General features: G+C 38.1%; 1 protein-coding gene across 2 annotated transcripts in view; it reads right to left on the bottom strand.

Moving 5' to 3' along the window:
- The window catches only part of SLC4A4 (solute carrier family 4 (sodium bicarbonate cotransporter), member 4), a 497,732-nt gene that overhangs the window by 108,678 nt on the left and 367,134 nt on the right, over positions 1–21,920 (bottom strand). The window lies entirely within an intron of this gene.

Raw genomic sequence — 21,920 nt, 5'->3', positions numbered from 1 at the left:
GAATATGAGTGAGGTACTTTGTGGGGGATTTCTGCTGTTTGGCTGGATTTCAGGGGACCCCCTTAAGCTCAATCTGTGAGTGAGACAGCTGGAGCCCATTCTTAAAGGCAAAACAAAGGCTTAATGGTTTTCCAATCAGTTCTCCGTGTTCTGCATTGTGTCTCCACATGTCCAGTCCATTCCATCAACTGCCTTTAGCCCAGAGCATCTTGGGCTAGCCAAGCTGTGGCAGTTGTCTGCCAGAGGATGCTGCTTTCACAGGCCTTTTCTCTATTGAACTGAAGCAGATCTTCCCTTGGGTCAGAAGACAGAGAGAAATTCAGGTAGGGCGGCTTTGCCACCCTCTTCTGGAGCAATGACTTCAGATAAAAAAATCTGCTATCACTTCAGGCATGAAAAATTCTACCACAGAAATGTCAATATGAAGCAGGCTACCCAACCCCCTACACAAGCCCAAAGCAAGATGCCATGCCCCCCCCCCCCAAGTAACACAGTATCAAGGGATTTCCTGAAGCCAGACAGGCTGATGAAATGTTCTGACACAGAATTGAAAACAACAATGATTGAATATTTTAAATGTGTGAAAGACAAACATGAAGAATTACAGGACACTGCAAGCAAAAATCAGGAGGAGATTAATAAAAAACAGTCCAAAACAATGCAGATAAAACCAATGAGGCATTAAAGGCTCTGGAAAAACAAGAAACCACAATGCAAAATATAATCACCAATGTTTCAGATGCTGTCAAATTGATGGAGGGGCACATGAACAGGATTGACAAGACAGAACACAGAAACATTGGAATAGAAGACAAAACTGTCATCATTGATCTGCTAGAACAAAAAGCAGAATCAAAAAGGAAGGAAAAAGAAGAAAACCTAAGAATAATGTGGGACACCATCAAGAGAAATAACATGCATATCATCAGAATTCCAGAACAGGAAGAAGTAACTAAAGGTACCAAAAAAGTTATGGAAGAAATTATTAGAAAAAAACAATGCAGGCATAAGAAAGAATGAGAGAATATATATTGAAGAAGCTGAAAGAACACCATATAGAATAGACCATAAAAGAAAAACACCAAGACATATCATAGTCAAATTTGCCAGGACCAAAGATAAAGAGAGAATTCTGAATGCATCAAGGGAGAAACAAAGAGTAACCTATTAAGAAGAGCAAATAAGATTATGTGCTGATTTCCCTGGAGTAACCATATTGCCAAGAAAACAGAAGAATGGCATCTATTGAATACTCAAAGAACACAACTGTCAACCAAGAATATTTTACCCAACGGTCCACCAAATATGGAGAGATCAAGATTTACTCAGAAAAGCACAAACTAAGGGAGTCTGTAAAAACAAGATCAGCATTGCAGGAAACACTGAGAGATGTCCACAGCAAGCAGGATGGTCCAAAGTAACTAGCAACAATGCCAAAAACAACTCAACAAAATGAAAGCAATGAAACCTTGCATCTCAGTAATCACACTGAATGTAAATGATTTAAATGCACCAATGAAGAGAAAGAGAGTAGCAAATTGGATTTTAAAAAAAGTTCAATGAGAAATGAAGATAAACAAAGACTAAAAGTAAAAGGGTGGAGGAAAAATATACCAAACAAATAGCAACCAGAAAAATCAGGAGTAGTAATATTAATTTCTGATAAAATAAATGTTACTGCAAAAAACCATCACAAAGGACAAAGGTCACTACATAGTCATTAAAGTGCCAATAGGACAAGGAGACACAATAATAAATGTCTATGCACCAAATGAAAGACCTGCAAATATGTAAAACAAGCATTAAAAAAACTGAAAAAGGAAAAAGAAAACACTACTATGTAGTTGGGACACTTCAATATACCAATCTCAAGAAAAGATAGAACTTCCAGATAGAAACTGAACAAAGATGCTGAAGAATTAAACCACACAATAAACCAATTCAATATCATAGATATTTATAGGTGAATACACCCCAAAAAAGCACAATATACCTTCTTTTCTAATGTGCATGGAATGTTCTCAAAATAGATCACATTTTAGGTCACAAGATAAGCATCAATAAATTAAAAAACAGAAATAATAGAGAGTATCTTCTCAGATCACAATGCTACATAATTAGAAATAAGTAACAAGAGGATAAAGGAGAAAAAAACCAACAAAAACAATCCATACATTTGGAAGTAGATCACCACCTTGCTTGAATATGAATGGGTACTGTTGTTGTTGTTATGTGCCATTGAGTTGATTGCTACACATAGCGACCCTATGTACAAGAGCTCTAAATGCAGTTCTATCCTGTGCCAACCTAGCCATCTCAAACACACTCTTTCCCACCACTCCAGTCACAGAATCAATGGGTACTAGAAGGGGGGGGGGGAAGAAATCAGAAAGTGTCTTGAAACAAATGACAATGAAAACAGCACTTAGCAAATCCTCTGGGAAAAAGCTAAAGCAGTAATCAGAGGTCAATTTATATCAATAAGCAAACATATCACAAGGCAGGCAAAAATGACCAGTCTCAAATCCAACATCTCCAACAAACTGAAAAAGAACAGCAAGAAAAACTGACACCCTCAAAAAAAAAACCCAAAACCAAACCCTGATGTTATAAAAATTATGACAGAAATAAATATAAAATAGAAAAACAATTGAAACTGTCAACAAAAGCAAGAGTTGTTTCTTCGAAAAAGTCAATAAAATCAACAAATCACTAGCAAAACTAGCAAAAGAACAGAAGGAAAAGACACAAATAAAATAAGAGATGAAATGAGCAATGTCATAATGGGACCAACTAAAATAAAAAGATTAACAAAGGAATATTATGAAAACTATACTCAGTAGAGTAGAGGGACAGCGCAGGAGGGGAAGACCCTCTATGAGGTGGATTGATTCAGTGACTGGGGTACTCGGGATGGGTGTGTTAGAGGCAATGAGATTGGCACAGGATAGAGCACGGTTTAGGGCTCTTGTACATGGGGTCGCTATGAGTCGCAAACGACTCGACGGCACATAACAACAACAACATACTCAAACGAATATGAAAACTTAGAGGAAATGGACAAATATTTAGAAAACCACAAACGACCCAAATGGAGATAAACAAGAATTGACAAAATTGACCTGAACAGACCCATTACAAAAGAAAAATTGAAAAGGTAAAACAAATTCTAGCTCAAAAAAGCCCTGGACCAGATGGTTTTATAAGTGATTTTTATCAAACATTTAGAGAAGAAATGTCACCAATTCTACATAAAATATTTCGGAAAACAGAAAAAGATGGAATTCTCTCAGTCTCATTCTATGAAGCAAACATATCCTTGATACCAAAGCCAGGTAAAGACATCACCAAAAGAGAAAATTAATAAAAAATAAAGAGTATATACACCTACCCAAGAGCCAACATTGTTCTCAGCGGAGAGAGATTAAAGGCACTCCCTTTGAGAACAGGAACTAGGCAAGTATGCCCACTATCACATTTCCTATTCTATATTGCATTAGAAGTATTAGCAGTAGCAATACATCCACAAGACCATGTGGGATCATTCACAGGTCGCGTAGAGGGGACAGAAAGAAATCTTCACAGGCGGAAAAGTGGGACAGCTCAAGGGGCCTTAAAACCCCCTGCCCACTTCACAGGTAACCATGAAGTCCACAAGACAGGGCGGGATCATTTGCAATAAGACGAGAAAGATATAAGAAGTATCGAAACTGGCAAAAAGGAGGTAAAATTATTTCTATATGCTGATGATATGATAGTATACTTAGAAAACCCTAAAGATTCAGCAAGAAAACTACTGGACATAGTTGACGAATTTAGTAAAGAGGCAGGATACAAGATGAACAAAGAGAATACAGAAATGTAGCTAAGAAAAACAATACCCATCACAATAGCTAATCACAGTATTAGATACTTGGGAGTAAATCTAACTAGAAACGAAAAGGATTTATTCAAAGAAAATTACAAATTACTACTACAACTACAAGAAACAAAAAGAGATCTGGAGAAATGGAAGAATATACCTTGTTCATGGATAGGAAGATGCAATATTCTGAAAACAACAATCCTACCAAAGGCAATCTACATGTTCAATGCAATCCCAATACAAACACTAATTTATTTTTAAAAGAGATGGAAAAAGGCAATCTCCAATTTTATTTGGAATAGAAAGAGACCCAAATAAAAAGAGAAACAAGATAGGGGACATCTCTCTCCTTGATTTCAAATACTACCACACTGCCGTGGTCGTCAAAGACAGTGTGGTACTGGTACAATGACAGACAGATCAATGGAATAGAAGTGAGAACCCAGAAATCAGACCATCTACCTACAGTCAACTGATTTTGACAAGGAGATGACATCATTTAAGTGGGGAAACAACAGCCTTTTTAACAAATGGTGTTGGAAAACCACTTGCAGAAAACTCAAACAACACTCACATCTCACAACATACACAAAAACCAACTCAAAGTGGATCAAGGACCTAGGACTAAAACCAAGGATGATAAACTTCATTAGAGAAAAGCTTGGAAGAACCCTAGAAGAACTATTCCACAACATGAACAGTCTTCCAAGGATTCTGAAAAACCTCCAACCAGAAGAAGATAAAATAGATGAATGGGAAGAATCAAATCTCCACTCACATCCAAAAACTTCTTTAATAGGGTAAAAAGGGAAGCCACAGACTGGGAAAAAATATTTGGCAATGACATGTCAGACAAGGAACTTCTGTCCAGAAATTATGGAATACTTGAGTGTCACAACAAGACAAAGGTAAACAATAACAAAATGGGCACAGGATATGAACAGACACTTCACCAAAGACATACAGATAGTGACATATGAAGAAATGTTCAAAATCCCTAGCTCTAAGAGAGATGCAAATCAAGTCAACTATGCTATCCTAACACCCCAGTCACAACAGCAAAATTCCAGCAAACAACAAATGCTGGTGAGGTTGTGGAGAAACTGGAACCCTTATTCACTGTTTGTGGGAGTGTAAACTGGTGCAACCACTCTAGAAGGCAATATGATGCTTTCTCAAAAAGTTGGAAATAGAAATACCATTTGACCCAGCATTTCCACTACTGGGAATATATCCTAATGAAACCAGAACTGCCACTCAAGCAGATACATATATGCAGATATATGCACACCCACACTTATAGTGGCTTTGTTCACAATAGCAAAGAGTTGGAAACAACCCAAGTGTCCACCAATAAATGAATGGATAGAGAAGGTGTGATATATATTCACACAATGGAATATTATGCAGTACTGAAAAACAAATACCTCACGAAATATTGTACAAAATGGGTGGCTATGGAGGACATTATACTGAGTGAAATATCTCTGCTACAAAAGGTCAAATAGTGTGTAATGCCACTGTTGCCACTGTTATAAAACAGGACTGACATGGGTTTTGTTGGAAACGAAGAAAAGAGGGGATAAATAATGCACACAGCATTGAAACAGATGAGGGAGAGAACCGTGTAAAGGAATGTATTATTAGGTATTATTGGCATGTCAAGAGTCCAGGATAAGAGCTGTATAGTAAAGTGGATTGAGAGTGGGGGGAACTATATAACAACGAAATAATTTATTTTCCCAAAAAAAAAAGCAAACTGGGGTGGGGGAGGACGGGGAATAGAGAAAAATGTGCACCAATGAATGAATGGAAATCCAAATTCTTTATAAAGTGTCATTAAAATGTAAGGAGGGAAAAAAACTTTGGCATAATTTCTAAACACAGAAAGTCACTTTAAGGAGAACTAATTTATGTATTAAATCCATTATTCCTTGGAAATATTTCATTACATTTTTCTAGATTTCTTGGATCTAAAATTTTTTAAAAACAGTATGTAAAAAGTCCATGATAGCAGATTTCCCCAATGCAATTCACTTTTTTATTTCCTGACTGCTGATGTAAAGTGTTGATTGTGGATCCCAGCAAGCTGTAATTGCTAACAATCTCAATCTCTTCTAAATCTATGTTGGTGCTGCCAATTGGTCCAGTGGTGAGAAGCTTTGTCTTCTTGATGTTGAGCTTCCATCCATATTGAAGACTACAGTCCTTGATGTTTTGCAGCAAGTGTTTCAAGTCTTCATTTTCAGCAAGCAGGGTTGAGTCACTTGCATATCATAGGCTGTTAATGAGTCTCCCTCCTATCTCGATGCCACATTCCTCCTCATAAAGCCCTGCTTTCCAAATGATCTGTTTTTCATACAGATTGAAAAGGTATGGGGACAGGATGCATCTTTCACACACTCCTTGATTTTGAAGCATGCAGTCTTTCCTTGCTCTGTTATAATGTCTGCTTCTTGGTCCAAGTATTGGTGTTATGTGCCGTCGAGTCACCTGCGACTCATAGTGACCCTACTTACAACAGCTCTAAACTCTGTTCTGTCCTGTGCCAATCTCACTGTCTCAGACTCACTCATCCTGATTGCCCCAATCACCGAATAAATCCATCTCCCAGAGGGCCTTCCCCTCCTGCACCTGCCCTCTACCCTCCCAAGAATGATGTCCCTCTCCAAGGACCAATCCCTTCTTACAACATGACTAAAGCATGTCAGACGAAGCCCCAGAATCCTTGCCTTCAAGGAACAGCCTGGTTTAACCCTCTCCAGGTTGAATGTTTGTTTTCTTAGCAGCCCATGGCACCCTCAGCACTCTTCTCCAAACACCAAATCTCAAAAGCAACAATTCTCCTTCTATCCTCCCTGGTCACTGCCTAGCTCTGACGTATAACACGTGATTGCAAAGATCATGGCCTGTACCAGACACACCTTAGTCTCCACAGACACACCGTTGCTCTTGAGTACTTTAGAGAGGTCCCTAACAGCAGATTTTCCATCACAATACATCTTTTAATTTAATGGCTGCTGGTGCCAAGAGTGTTGAGTGTAGAGCCAAGCAGACTAAAGCTGTGAACAATCTCAATCTCTTCACCATCCATCCTGATGCTGCCAATTAGTCCAGTGGTGAGAATTTTTGTCTTCTTGACATTGAGCCTCAATCCATATTGAAGGTTGCAGTCCCTGACCCTCAGCAGCAAGCGCCTCAGGTCCTCCTCAGTTTCAGCAAACAGGGTTGTATCATCTGCATAACACAGATTGTTAATAGATCTTCCACCAATCCTGATGCCAAATTTCTCCTCCTACAGACCAGCCTTCCGGATGATCTGTTCTACATAGTGGTTGAAAAGGTACGGAGACAGGACACATGCCGGGCGTACACCCTTCCCAATTTTGAACCATGCAGTGTTTCCTTGCTCTGTTCTGACGACTGCCTCTTGGTTCAAGTATAAGTTTTGCACTAGCACGATCAAGTGTTCTGAGACTCCAATATTCTCAAAAATTTACCACAATTTATTGTGATCCACACAAATGCCTTTGCACAGTCAATGAAACAAACATAGTTATTCTTCTGGTACTCTCTGCTTTCTGCCAAGATCCAGCTGACATTGATAATAATGTCTCTAGTGCCATGATCTCTTCTAAACCCAGCCTGTATTTCTAGTAGTTCTCTGTCAATGTACTTATTCAAGTTTTTTCTGGATCATCTTCAGCTGGATTTTGCTAGACTGTGATATTAGAGATATTATACAATAATTTTCACACTCTGTCAGGTTACCTTTTTTTTTGGGAATGGGAATAAATATGGGTCTCTCCCAATCAGTTGGTCAAGTAGTTGTCCTCCAGATTTCTTGGCACAATTTGGTGAGCACACATGCAGGGCAGCATCTGTTTGCTGAAATATGTCATCTGGTATTCCATCAATTTCTGGGCTTTATTTTTTTTCCAAGTCCTTTAGAGAATCCTGCACTTCCTCCTTCATCACCATTGCCTCTTGCTCAAATGTTGTTTCTTGAAATTCTTCTGTGTCAGCCAAATCTTTTTGGTACAATGATTTTGTACACTCCTTCTACCTGCTTTTAATGCTTCTTGAATAATTCAATATTCTGCCCAAAGAATCCATAAGCATTGTAACTTGTGGCTTGAATTTATTCCTTAGTTCTTTCAACATAAGAAAAGCTGATAAAATTTGACCCTTTTGATTTTCTGACTCCAGCTCCTTGCACATTATTGTCATGGACCTCTCTAGAGTGCTGAAGAGGAACAATGTTTGTCAGTCTAAATACAAAGGTGTGCCTAATCCAGGCTATGGCTTTCTCAATTATTTGTTATGCTTCAGAAAGTTGGAGAATGACTAAGGATGATAGAAGTAGAATAGATGCTTTTGAGTTGTAGTGCTGGAAAAGAGTCCTGAACATACTATGGACTGCCAAGAAAACAAATAGGTCTGTCTTGGAGAGGGTGAAACCAAGTCTCTCCTTGGAGGCTAGGGTTCTGAAGCTCTGCCTCACTTACTGTGGGCATATGGTCAGGAGAGATCAGTCCTTGGAGAAGGACATCATGCTCATGCTCGGAGGGTGGATGGACAGTGCCAGAGAGGGAGACCCTGGATGAGATGGATTGATAGAGTAACTGGGGCAATGAGGGTTGGTGTATCGGAATTAGTGAGACTGGCTCAGGACAGAGAAGGGTTCAGAGCTGCTGTACATGGGGTCCCTATGCATTGCAGGAGACTCAACCAATAGCATTCTATGACAGGTTTGCAAGCAGAAGTGGCATCCACTTCCTAAATAACATGCCTCAGGAAACTCTATGAACTTTGATAAATGTTGATACTTGTGGGGGAGGGGGGCGTCAGGGCTTTTGTTCATAGGATTGCTATGAGTCGTGCTCGACTAAAAGGCAATTAACAACAATAATACATTAAAAGTGTTAATTAAATTATTTTGCAAAGTAGTTATTTTGCTTAATCAGATAAACTTTCCTCAATAAAAAAATTTGTGATGCTTTACTGGGAACTCTGGTGGTCCAGTGGTGAAGTACTGCACTCTAAACCCAAACATGTACTATTCAAATCTGTCAGCTGCTCTATAGAGGATGGGCAGTCAACTCCCACGTGATTTACTGCCTCTGAACACCCACTAAAGAGTCAGCTATGGGTCAGTCTCGACTATACTACCCAGCAACTACTGATGGCAGTCTACAGGGATTTGTGCTGCTGACCTAAAGAGCACAGCCTCTTGGACAGTTTCCACATAATCTCTATGGGAGAAAGATGGATAGTTTCCTCTCATGTGATTAATAGCTTCCCAAAAACCCTCTGTAGGGTCAGCTATGAATCAATTTCATCTAGACAGCAATGAGTTTTATGTATTATAAAATAAATTATAACTCTGATACTCTCTATACTTTATGAGAACATTGTCAAAAAGACTTAATAATCTGCCATCTTTGATAATTCCACTGTACAGTTAACATGCAGATTTATAATTACTGCTTGGTATTCTCCATTCATACTCTCACACCTCTACTCCCATACTTAAAGCGCTAACCTATATTTTCAGCATTCTATCTTTCAGGTCCTCCTTACATGAACATTCTAGGAGAAACAATTGTACACATTTGAATGTTGGGTTTAGGATGTAAAATCTGTGTGGGGTGAGTAGAAAAGACATATGTCTTACACTTCTTTTCTCCAGAAGCTGCCCTGAGTAGGGCACTAACAGAACCTAAAAACTATACATTTACTGTCAAGCTTGGCAAGGAGATATTTCATGACTAAATCAAATGAGAACAAATAAAGCAAAAGAATATATAACGAAATATAAACACGCTAAGATATTTAGCTCGAGTCATGGTTTTTCTGTGTTTTAGAAATCTATTTCAATTTTTGAAGATTTTGAGTTCTAAAAACGAGTTGTTACAAAGACTTTCTTATTTGATCAGTAAATACGCTTTTGTAGAAATGATGTTCTTTTATCCTTTTTGTTTGATTATAGATCATAGAAGAATAAAAATAGTCTAAAGGATACTGGGTTTAAACAGTAAAACCAAACATGATTCCATTAGCAAAAGGAAAGGGGTTAGTAAATTACTGTCAACAAAATATAAGGGTTTTTTAAATTAATATTTTGCTTTGAAGATCATAAAATAATTTTTCCCAAATTAACCTTATTTTCCATTTTCAAACACTGGTGGCTTAGTGGTAAGGATTATGCTCTAATTCCAAAGGTAAAGGAAGATGGCTTGAATCCATGAGCCTTTCTGTGGGATAAAGATGTGTAATCTCCTCCCATGTGATTTACAACCTCTAAAAACCTGCTAGAGGCTCAACTATTAGTTGGTTCCTACTAGACAGCACATAGCAACAACAACAACAACAACAACACTAAAAACAAAGACAAAACTGCCATCAAGTACATTTGGACTCAGTGAAAACACAGTAGAACACACAACTAGTATACTTGTATACATATTTTATACTGAATAGGACTTAAATCAAGAGATTGCAAGTCACTTGCACAGGATTACAGAGTCATTCACAGGCAGAACTGGCAGTGGTCCCTCATCCAGCATTCTTTCTTCCTCTATTTAGCATGCTTGTTATAAAAATCAAGGTGATTTATGTGGTCACAGACTTAAAGTGACATGCTAACTGGCAATGCTAAATGATATGAACTACTTTGTGTATGACTGTTCTTTCCAAATTTTTTTAAAATAAAACCCTCAACCAACCACACAACCTATGTAAACTCCTAAGGCTCTATTTATAAAGTGTCTGGAAACTGTCCTTCCTGGGTGAGATTCTCTAACCTAATTTTATAAGATTCATTTTACAACCTATGTAAAACTCTATTATGTATTAACAAAAAATGTTAAGAAAAGAGGGTAAAATATCTTTTAGTCTTTTTCTCCGAGAAGTAAAGTGACAGATAACAGCACACTAGAACAGTATTAAAACTGAATCTTTATGAACTATTTTAAAGTTATGAAAATTGATGTGGATACATTTCAATTCTGTTCATCTAAATTTATTTTTTTTGTCCTTTTTGCAGTTCTCATAGAGGGTAACCCATTGTAGCACAATCACTTGGAAAATCCCAGTCTGCTTCCTATTTAGTTTTGATAGCACACACTTCTAAAGAAATATCTGAAATAAAGATGCTGTTTTTTACATAGCACTTCTATGAGTACATATTATCAGAGTTTGATACAGTCATAACATAGATCAAAAGTAAATTTGAGCTCACAGAAGAGAAAAACATCAATTCCAATTGAGAGTTTAGTCTACGAAAGCCATTGGTCATCATTTGGAACCAAACACATACCCAGCAAATATCCTGGCAACCAACTCCAGAATGTCTGTTTATATGAGTTTCAATATCCTTAATTATTATTCTGGAACAATCAGTGGAAAAGCCAAGAAACATTGCACTCTTTCTTCACCATCTGTACAGCACCTTATGAAGCAAAGAAACTCTTTGCCTAGGAATTTGGCAACGTTTGCTAAGTACAACTGGGACAGACTTTGTCCCCTCCTTGGCTTAATGAAGTTTCCACAGATTCGCTAGGACTTAGATCGCCACTTCTCATTCCTCTTTCCAATGTATCAAATTTTTACTTGATCTTCCAGAATTCTGAAGGAAGAAATATTTTCTTAATAAACATGTAAAGAATATGCATAATTTCTCCTAAAAGCTATTTTCTTCCTTTATACTTTCTTCCTTTATAATCTATATTCAAATATATAGAGAGAAAGAAAAACAAATATGACTGTGTAAACAATAGATGAGGAAAGAAAGTGACACACACGTGTCAGTTTTGGTACACAAATAAATTGTATGATAGTATCCATATAGTGAACTAGCACTAAGAATCAACCCATGAATCCTCTGCTTTTCAAAGAGTAAAGTATGAGAAACAATTGCCCAGTGCAAACAAATTATGTTCACCTTTATGGAACATCACATTACAATGTAGAGAAAGGATCATGGGGAGAGGCGGGTTTTAATTTTAGCTCCACTGTCTTCTGGAGCACAGTTTTTCCCAAATCCTCTCACTGAATGATCCTGAGGAAGTTACTTCACCCTTCATTTCAGTCCCCTCTTTTGTGAAGCAAATTTGAGACTTAAGACAGCTGTGTGGATGAAATAAGACAACATAGGCAAAACTGTTACTGCAGTGGCTAGTATAACAGGAAGGGAGCACTGATGGAATAGAGGCAAAAAGCTACACTGCAATTCCAAAGGTACGCAATTTGAAGAAAGATGGGCAAACTCTTTCCATGCAATTTACTGCCTCTGAAAATCAGCCAAAATATCAACTAGGGGTTGGTTCTGACTCAACGGCACACAACAACAACAGTATAAGAGTGAGCTCTGGTGGCACTCTCAGTAGAGAGTTGAGGGATTTATAGCCTCTGAAAACCTTCTGAAAGGTCAGCTATGAGCTGATTCCAACTCGATGTCAATGAATTCGAGTTTGTTGTGTTTTTCAATCTAGTAGTAAGTAGGGGAGTTGTAGTGGCAGTCTATAGGAGTTGTGCTGTAAATTTAAAGGTGGAACCTCTGGCAGTTCAAACCCATGAGCACCTCAGCAGCAGAAAGAGGGAAATCTCTGAAATGGAGGGTCACCTATGAGTTTGTTCTCACTCAACAGCAGAAGTTTGAGTCTGATTATAAAATAAGAACCAAATAAATAGTAGTTAAGCTTATGTGACTTTACCATTAAATTCTGCTAAGGCTACATGACCTTACCACCAAGTTTTGGTGGCTGAGTGGTAAAGAACTGCACTGCCATCCTAAAGGCATGTAATTCAAATCCACCAGCTTCTCTGTGGGAAAAACATAGGCAATCTTTTCCCATGTAATTACTGCCTCTGAAAACCCCACTGGAGGGTCAGCTACAGTTCTGACTCATTGTTACATCACAACAATATATGACCTTGCCCTAGTGGTGAAACACAGAAAGATTATCTGTGCCCATAAAGATTACATCCTTAAAAAATTCACTGAAATTAATAAAAACAAAAAACTTAAAAAAAAACTGACAAAAACCCCAAACACCTATGTAGCAGTCCCACCTGTCATATCAAGTTACAATGAGAGAGAATCTATCCACCAACACACAACAATGTGAAGAGGCCTAATTACACCAACAGAAAGAATTCATGTATCTTAGAATCATTTCGTGGTAATTAAATATATACTGTATGGTAGTTCTTGTTATTGTGTGCTCTCAAGTCAGAACCAACCTACAGCTGCCCTCCAGATCACACAATAGAAGACTGCCCATCCTTCCCCTGTGGAGCAGCTGCTGGATTTGGACTGTGTGCCTTTGACATTGCTGAACACCTTCTTAGTAGTAGGCCACCAGAGCAGAGCACCCTCTAAAAAGAAAACCAAACCCACTGCCATTAATTCCAATTCATGGGAACCCTTAATCAGCTTTCCAAGACTGTAAACCTTTCCTAATGGGAAGACTGCTTCAAGTTTCACCCTCAACATGGGCAGGGGCGTGCGGCAGGGTGTGTGTGAACTGCCAACCATTTGGTGGTGGTTGTTGTTACGTGCCCTTGAGTCACCTGTGACTCAAAGAGACCCTATGTATGACACCCCTAGAGTCTGCTCTATCCCTTGCCAATCTTATTATCTCTAAAACACCTACTCCCATTACCCCAGTCACTGAATCAATCCATTTCATCGAGGGTCTTCCTCTCCTGCGATGTCCCTCCACCCTCCCAAGCATGACGTCCCTCTCCAAGGACTGACCCTGCCTTGCAACATGTCCAAAGTATGCCAGACAGAGCTCCAGAATCCTTGCCTCTAAGGAGCAGTCTGGCTTTACCCTCTCCAGGAGGAACTTGTCTGTTCTCCTAGCAGTCCAAAGTTTATATAATACTCTTCCGCAGCACCACAGCTCAAAGGCATCAATTCTCCTTCTATCATCCCTAGTCATTGTCCAGCTCTCTGATGCAAAGCAAGTAATTGCAAAGACCATGGCATGTATCAGGCACACCTTAGTCTCCAGACTGACATCGCTGCTCTTGAGTACTTTCATGAGGCCTCTGATAGCAGACTTTCCCAATGCAATTTGTCTTTTAATTTCCTGGCTGCTGGTAACATAAGTGTTGATTGCAGAGCCAAGCACACTGAAGCTGTCAAAAATCTCAATCTCTTTATCATCCATCATGATGTTGCCAATAGGCCCAGTGGTGAGAATCTTTGTTTTCTTGATGTTGAGCTTTAATCTGTATTGAAGGCTGCAGTCCAGCAAGTGTTTAGGTCCTCCTCAGTTTCAGCAAGCAGGGTTGTGTCATCTGCATAACACAGACTGTTGATGAGTCTACCTCCAATCTTGATGTCACACTCCTCCTCACAGAGCCCAGCCTCCTGGATAATCTGTTTCCGCATAGAAATTGAAAAGATATGGAGATAGGACACATCCTTGATGCACACCCTTCCCAATTTGAAACATGCAGTGTTTCCTTGCTCTGTTCTGACGATTGCCTCCTGGTCCAAGCACAGGTTTCGCATAAGTACAATCAATTGTTCTAGGATTCCCGTTCTTCTCACAGTCCACCACAGTTTGTTATGATCCACATAGTCAAATGCCTTTGTATAGTCAATGAAAAACACAGATAGGCATTCCTCTGCTGCTCCCTGCTTTTAGCCAAGATCCATCTAACATTATCTATAATATCCCAAGTGCCACAGCCTCTTCTAAATCCAGCCTGGACTTCAGGGTTAGCAGCCCAATACTTAACCTACTGTGCCACCAGGGTTTATTTCAATTCTTTAGTATAATGTCTGACATTTGAACAATACTTAATAAATGTTAGTCCAAGTCGAAACTATTCTAAACTTATTTCCTTTGGGGGAACAAAAATGTGAAACTGATTAATCTGCTCTGAACTAGGAGAAAATCTTTAAGAATATTCCCCACAACAATAAAGTTGTCATGTTTTATTTCTTCACTTAATTTAAGCATACCTTGAGGAAAGTGAGCAACTAAACACAAAACAAAACTGAATCAGCTTCTTGCCTGTGTGGTCATGTCAAATGTGTTTAAGAGTCCTGGGCAATTTGTACACACTAGTGATTTCTTAATAAGGTTTAAATTTCTCATGAACGCTTTAAATTTCTAGGCCAATCAAAGGGCAAAACAAGCTTTTGTAGGGTTGACAAAGGTGATTTAGGAAGTCTCTGGTAGCAATATCTCTTAGAATGTTACCTACCAGTATTTCAGATTTGAGTCTTGAAACAAACGAAATTTTTTCCCCTTTCCTCTTTCTTCCTATAATCCTTTATTTTTTAAGTCTTTTTACCAAGCCTGAAGTTTGAGACTTTTCACAGTAAGGAGGCAAGTTCAAGTTATGACACTCTTCAGTTCAAAATGTAAAGGACCTGTTTTTACATGTGCACCTCAGATACTACAATGGAAGCTACAAAGCTGAGCTACTACTATTAAAGTCTTAAGACGGGTAGATTTAGCCACTATTTTCACAAAATAACAGGGTTTAGGGCTGTTGTGCATAGGGTCGCTATGAGTCGGAAACGACTCGATGGCACATAACAACAACAACAACAACATTATTTTTAGGATAAGTTACAGACATCATTCTGGGATAACTTTTTTATACCTCTATTTTATACAAACTCAGAATTAAAAAAATAATTTAGATCTGATAATTATATATAAAATTTTCCCTTTTCTGCATCCTGTTAAGAATTATGTGAATATTTTAAAATATTTACCAGGACAGAACAAGGAAACAAAAGGCAATTTTTCAAGAGTTTATGACTTACTTAGGATATCTTATTACTGAGAATAATAAAACATTAATTCCATTGGTGAAGTATCCTTGCAATTACAAGCCTGAGGGATACTACACCAAAAGCCTCTGATTTAAACCTATTTCATAAACCCAAAGGAAAAGCTGCTACGAGTTGGAATCCACTCAATAGTAGTGGGGTTATTTTGGTTTTTAGGTTTATTTCAAAATTGAAGAGGGAACGACACAAAATAAAAATAAAACTGCATACAATATGATACAGGTCATGGAAGAGAAATTAGTACTATTATTTTTAATTTTATTTTAATGGGCTTTCTAATTATGAACCACATACTGAATGTCACATGGGACCACAGGAGACATAATCACAGTCTTAATGATTATAACATGTTGACACACACCATTTGTTAAGATTAAAAATATATAGTAAGACATTATATTGATAGTCCGAACTGAAGACAACTGTTTTAGAACATGTGGAAGGCTCCTCATACAGTGAATAAAATAAAGCATGTGAAAATGGAAGCAATAGCTACTTAACAGCTATTCTGCACAGTGTTATACTTCCCTGGGTGAAGACAAGCATTTACTTAGGAATACTACCAGTAGTAATACTTTTGGAGGCAAAAAAGCCTTTATTTCCCCAAATCACTCATCCATTATTAAACACGCTCTCCCTAAAATATCCAACAATGAATCAATAAAATATGTTCCATCTGTTGACAATACAGAATTTATCCATTGAGGTACTTTTTCTTGCTTTTGCAACTTGTTTACCATCATTTATGGGCACAAAACCAACACCTGGTAAGAAAATTTCCTTTGACCCTTGCTAAAATGTTAATGTTCCTTTGAGTCTACATAGAAATTATTTCCAAAGTCTGAGTTAAATGAACATCTAAAATTATGGCTTAGTGCATTATGTGTTGATATGCCAGTTAAGAAGGTCAATGGCTCAAATCCACCAGCACTTCCATGGGCAGTGCCTCAAAAATGTGATGCAAGGTCATCATGAATTACAATCAATTCAAAAGATAGTTTGATATTAATAAAAAACTGATTAATTACATTTTAAAATGCATACTTTATGTTTAAAACATATGAAGGATGTGAATATATGTGTATTCTACTTCACTACAAGTAGTACAAACATTAAAGAACAATGAAGTAGACCCCCAGTATATGTACATATCAGTATGTCAAATTTCACAATTAATTTTCCTTCTGAAATTTACAACTGAGTTTCTTTGTTGTTCTTGTTAGTGCTGTCAAGTCATAATACCCTAACAAACAAGAGATATGAACCCTGACCTATCCTGTGCCATCCTCACAATCTATGTCACAGTGGAGGGCACTGCTACAGTCACTGTGTCAATCCAGGTGGTTGAGGGTCTTACTCTCCACCACCCCTTCACCTTTTTCCAAGCTTAACGTCCCTCTCCAAGGAATAGCTTCTCCTAGCAACAAGCCCACATTATATACTTTATCATCTTTGCCTGCAAAGGAGCACTCTGGTTGTAACTTCTCCATGAAATATCTGTTATTTTAGCAGTCCATGGAATATTCCACAGTTCAAAGGCATCAATTCCTCTTCTGTCATCCTTATTGCATTGGAAAAGTCGCTGTCAGAGACCCCTCCAAATACTAAAGAACAAAGATGTCAGTCTGGAAACTAAGGTGAGCCTGATCCAGGACATCGTCTTTGCAATTACTTGCTTTACATCAGAGAGATAGGCAATAGCTAGGGATGACAGAAAAAGAATGAATGCCTTTGAGCTGTGGTACTGGAGAAGAGTGTTGACTATACCATGGACTGCTAGGAAAACAAACAAGTTAATCCTAGAGAAGGTGAGAACAGGCTGCTCCTTGGAGGCAAGGATTCTGAAGCTTCATCTGACATATTATGGACATGCTGCAAGGAGGGACCAGTCCTTGGAGAGGTATGTCATATTTGGGAGGATCAGGTATAGTGCAAGAGAGGAAGACCCTCAAGGAGATTGACTGTTTTAGTGTCTGGGGTAACTGGTAGAGATGTGTCAAAAACAGTGAGATTGGCACAGGACAGAGCAGGGTTTAGGGCTGTTACAGTTAGGGTTGCTATGAATCGCAGGCAACTCAATGGCACATAACAACAACAACATCCTTATTGACTGACCAATTCTCAGCAGCAATATCAAGTTACTGAAAAGACCATGGCATGAATCAGGTACACCTTAATTCTCAAATTAATACCATTATACCTCAGTAATTTGGAGGAGACAATGACTGTAGACTTTCCCAGTACAATACGTCTTCTGATCTTCTGAGTTCTGGTACCAAGTGTATTGACTGTGGATCCAAGTAAGATAAAGTCATTTACAATTCCAGTCTTTTCTCCATTGACCATGATGTTGCCTATCTATCCGGGGGTGAGAATTGTTGTTTTATAGGTATTTCTGAAAGTGTTTCAAGTTCTCTTCACTTTTAGCAAGCAAGGTTGTGTCATCTGGATAATGAAGGTACTGATGGGTCTTCCTCCAAACTTGAGGCCACCTTCGTTTTCATAGAGGCCAGCTTCATGAATTATTTGCTCAGCACATAGATTGAATATGTATGGAGAAAGGATACAATCTTGGGTTTCTTTAGTGCCTCAGTAAACATAATTATGTGAGTCAGGTTGCCAAGCAATAAATGGAGTAGAACAGAAGAATACATTATGGGTTTGGAGAAGAAAAATTAGGAAGTAATGCAGTTTGTAGAAGCAAGTAAAAACAAAGAAGATATAAAAAGAGAAAAGGGGAAGTTGTTTCCAAAAAGCATGTGTGCACGCGTGCGTGCACACACACACACACACAAAATCACAGTAATTTTTGATCATGAATAGAGTTTTCTGAATGATTAAGTTTCCATCTATTTTCATTTCTATAAAATCATTTCTCACTTTACAGGATCATGACTCCATCTGTGCAGTTGCTGGTTCATAGTTACATACTGCCCCAGTGTTGAAAAACAAGTCATTCGCCAGTTTAAATATTGTTGACTCATAGATTGAATTCTTTTAGCAGGAGTGCATGTTGTGATGAAAGGCCAGCCTTCTGTTGTCTTTAAGAATAATTACTCTAGCTGTACATGTAACTATATTACTCACTCATTGTAATTTTTTAGCTTGCTATAAAAAATACAAAAGTGATGGTAAAATGATGTATTTATAATAAAAAATGTTAAAGTTATGGAGCAAATGAACTTTTGCAAAGTTTTAGAAAGAAATGAGCTTGTCACTAAAATATAAATATTAATTTTCCTTTTTCCAAACCACTAGCAAATTTGGCCCCCTCTGCCTTTCTTCCACATTTACTTGTTATATGCTTTTGAATCAGAATTGACACATAGTTAACCTGCCAGTGGGTCTATTGAGTTTTAAGTCTTGCTGGAAGAAACTTCCCATCTCTTCCCTGAGGAACAGCTGGAGGCTTTGAACTGCTTGGTTCTGGGTTGGCAATGCAACTCCTTAACCACTTTCACATAGACATTTTTATGAGTGTTACTCAACCCAACAACTTCAGAACACATGGTGCAACCAAAGGTCTTGTGGAAGAAGGGATGCTTAGAAGTGTCTAAGATGAGAAGAATGGTTTGTTAACTATCATTCATGCTTGAAAGCTAATAGCCTAAATTATCACTTTCTATAATAATTTTAATGACTAATAACACCGGCAGTAACAGAAACTAACATTTTATTGGAACTCTAGTGGTCCAGTGGATATAAGGAGCTGTGCTACCAACTCAAAGACTGGGGGCTCAATTCTACCGGCTGCTCTGAGAAAGAAAGATGGGCAATCTCCTCCCATATGATTTACAGCCTCGGAAAACTTGCTGGAGAGTCAGCAGTACTAAGTTTTTCCACTGCAATAACTCATCTTTTGTTTTCAAAATAATTTTTCAAGGTATATGTCATTATTAACCAACCTCATTTTACAAGTAAGGAAGCTGAGGCCAAATTCATTTGAGCGAAGGAACATGTCTAAAGTCACACAGTGTCTCTAGCAATTCAGATCCACTAGCAGCTCCGTAGAAGAAAGATGGGTAGTCTTCTCTGATTAAGTTTTTTCAAAAGCTCAAACTCACTGCTATGGAGTTGGAATGAACTCAGAGCTGACCCCCCAGTTGCTTTTCAAGAGACTGTAAATCATGAGGAAGGAGATTATCCACATTCTTCCTGCAGAGCTGCTTGGAGACTTAAACAGCCAGAGAGGTACCACTTTTGGTTTGGTGAGTATAACTCCCTTTAGGACTCCAGGGAGGCAGAACTGACTTGATGGCAGTGAAAGTGAGTGAGACTTAGATACAAATGTTTATGGCTTTAAAGTACTATCATACTGTTTAAATGGTACAATAAAGAAGTAGTAGGAATTTTCAGAGACCTTAAGGGTCATAGCCTTCAGTTACTCAGAACTGGCTATTTATATACTTTGTAAAGAAAAAGTCAAAAGGGACAAATATCACTCCTGAGGCCAACACATGGAATGGAGACATACTACCAATGCAATCCCTTAAACCATGTTTTCAGGAAAACAAAGCATCTTCTTGAAAAAAAAGATTCCATTAAAAATCTACAACTTAAATTTCATATGTAGAATACACTCAGGTATGTTTTCCTTGGTTTCCTATTACTTTCTCTGCTAGTAATGTTTCCAATGACCTCAGGCAGGTGTGGGGCTGACACTAGGAAAATCTTTTATTCCTTTATGACAGGTGTGTTAACAAGGCCTTTGTTCAGTTTTGTGAACACCTCAAAGCTTTGAAACACTTGAGTGGCTTTTTTGTATCTTTCGGTTCCTTTAGAAAATCTTGGTATATGAATAATATGATTTGTTTGAAAAGCTGTATTACAAATTTTTTAATAAATAAATGCACACACATGCATACATACAGAAATAAATAAAAAGATAATCCTCCCATTCAACATATGCTAAATGAATATTTGATATTTACAATCTGGACTGCCCTTCTCTCATGTAAAGAATTCCTCATAGTTGTAATGATAACATCTATTTCTATAAAGAAACAAAAAGAACTGATTCTAATAATATGGGCTATCATGAGCTGTAACCAATCCAATGACAATAGGATATTGAAAATCCATTATGTTCAAAGCACTTTTCAAAATTGTTAAACAGTTCAAATAATTAAACATCCGAACACAAATAGGCTTTTAAGCATATATGTCATTCAGGTTTGCTTGAGTATTAAATTAAACCTTTTATCTCCATCCAGTCATCTTTTTCATACGGGTTTTATTCATGTGTGTTAATTTTTCTTTCAAAAATAAAAGGAATATATGAATGCAAAGTCTAGCCACACCTTATGTTTTTATCAAGTGTTTCTGACTGATGACGTGAAGTTTGTCAGAGACGTTCTCTTCAAGGAACCCTTCTCGCCACTCAAGAAATCAATCTGTCTCCTAAGAATTTTCTACCAAAGTGTCTGAGAAAGATGAAAACGCATCCAGACAGTGTTTGTTTATAATCCAACAGTCTGCCACAGGGATAAACCTTCTTCAAAGCTTGTTTGTTACATGTATAAGCATTTTGCATTCTCTTATTAGTTGCTATGCATCAGAAAGCCGAAGAACAACTATGGATGACAGAAGGAGAATTGATACCTTTGAGTTGTGGTGCTGGAGAAGAGAACTGGACATAGCATTAACTGCTAGGGTAACAAAAATGGTTCATCCTAGACAGGGTGAAATCAGGCTGCTCCTTGGAGGCAAAAATTCTGAAGCTTCGTATGACATACTTCGGACATGTTGCAAGGAGGAACCCGTCCTTGGGAAGGGTTATGATGCTTGGGAGGATGGAGGGACAGCACCAGAGAGGAAGATCCTTGGTGGGATAGATGACAAGACTAGAGTAATGGAGGTATGTCTATCAGAGACAATGAGGTTGGTGCAGGATAGAGCAGGGTCCAGAACTGTTGTACGTAGGGTCTCTATGAGTCACAAGTGACTTGATAGCATATAACAACAAGAAGAAGACAACACCAGCAGGTTAGAATCCTTTATAGCTGACTCTCCAGTGGGTTTTAAGATGCTTTAAGTTACACTGGTCTGTCCATTTGCTGTACAGTGGTAACTCGTGGGATACTATGATGCTAAACACTGTGTCAAATGCGATAATGGTTACCCATGGTGGACAGGGTTTGGTGGAGATCCCCAATTAAAACAATCTTGGAAGCAAGAGTGGCATCCACTTATGAAATAGCTTGCCTTCGGAAACTCTGTGAACTTGGA

Source organism: Elephantulus edwardii, unplaced genomic scaffold (assembly GCF_000299155.1).
Source record: "Elephantulus edwardii isolate Elephantulus edwardi_28Jun2011 unplaced genomic scaffold, EleEdw1.0 scaffold00192, whole genome shotgun sequence".
Lineage (NCBI taxonomy): Eukaryota > Metazoa > Chordata > Mammalia > Macroscelidea > Macroscelididae > Elephantulus > Elephantulus edwardii.
Note: the sequence above shows the minus strand (reverse complement) of the source record. Positions and strands in the feature narration are given on the sequence as shown.